The sequence below is a fragment of the Sinocyclocheilus rhinocerous genome, unplaced genomic scaffold (assembly GCF_001515625.1).
Source record: "Sinocyclocheilus rhinocerous isolate Xijiao unplaced genomic scaffold, SAMN03320098_v1.1 scaffold2926, whole genome shotgun sequence".
NCBI lineage: Eukaryota > Metazoa > Chordata > Actinopteri > Cypriniformes > Cyprinidae > Sinocyclocheilus > Sinocyclocheilus rhinocerous.
Genome location: NW_015664991.1, coordinates 76,011 through 77,396, shown reverse-complemented (window position 1 = coordinate 77,396; position 1,386 = coordinate 76,011).

The following is a 1,386-nucleotide window of genomic DNA, read 5'->3' as shown; positions in this document are numbered from 1 at the left end:
TTTTTACTCGTATGATGAAATGTCAGAAAGACGTAACGCTCGTCCCGTTCCAGATTCCTTCATCACGCAGCGGCTAATGCGACGTGACGGAGGCCTTCCGTGTGGAAAAAATGCTCCAGTGGAGCATTGGATTATGGACTCGTATTTGAGTTAAAAACGTCTTAATGCTGGATGTGTTTCAGCTTTTGTCTTCTCCAGATGTTAACTGATGGACTGGAGTGCTGTGGATTACTTGTGGATTATTGTGATGTTTTTATCAGCTGTTTGGACTCTCATTCTGACGGCACCCATTCACTGCAGAGCATCCATTGCTGAGACACTGATGCAATGTTGCATTTCTCCAAACCTGATGAAGAAACAAACTCATCCTGATCTCTGATGGCCTGAATCCAGTTAATCACTAATGTGGTGCATTTTAAAAAACTTTGATGCTTTGTTTGTTTTTGTTTAAATGCGGTAATGAAACTCGTCTCAAAGGATTTTAGTGCCCGAGTGAAAGTATGTAAAATACGACCTAATGTAAATCTAATCTCAGCAAGCGCTGCAGCAGACAAAAACAATCATTTACCACTCAATCCTCAATACTTACTATTCATGGAAAATAAATGTTTATACAAAGCATGGTAAAAATAACAGCATTTCTCTGCATGCATGTGTGAAGATATTTAACAACGAGAGCAGCGACTTTGACTTTCAGTTGCTTAAACATACTTCATTGCTTGGTTTTATTGCTCACAGACTCCTGCGACATTCAGAAGATCTTATTTTCTCTATCGTTTATTCGTGCGTAATCACACACACCGTCTGTGGCAGAAGAAAAAAATGATTACAATGCAAATGATTTTGGGTGGTTTAAACATTTTTCTGAAAGAGATGCTGATTAACTGTGTCAAATCACATATTCATATGGTTATGAGTTTGACTGGGCCAGAGCTGAACAAACACTAGGAAGCTGCTGCATTATTGGTTATTATATCCTATACAATACAATTCCGATTACAACAAGAACATTTAAATACAAATGAATTAAAATAAAATATAAGATATTTCTCCTGCTCTGGAGTTTCTGAGATCTCATCAGTGTCTCAAATGACAGATATTTCAGTTTGCAAAAGAAACGGGGGAAATGGTGTAGAAACAATTTTCACTCAGAAGTTTCTAATACATTTCACAAATAATTACAAAGAAACAGCATGTAACACATTTAATTAAAGGGTTAGTTGAAGTAGACTTTCTTCTTTCAGACGAATTAGCAGCTCCGGGCGGATGACGTATGAGGTCAGCGTTGCGCATGCGTGAGTCTCGTGAAAACCAACGTTTGTTAACTGGAGCAAAAGAAGCAAAGTTTCCTTACTTTAGCAAAGGAAAACCAGTCTCCTCTTGGCT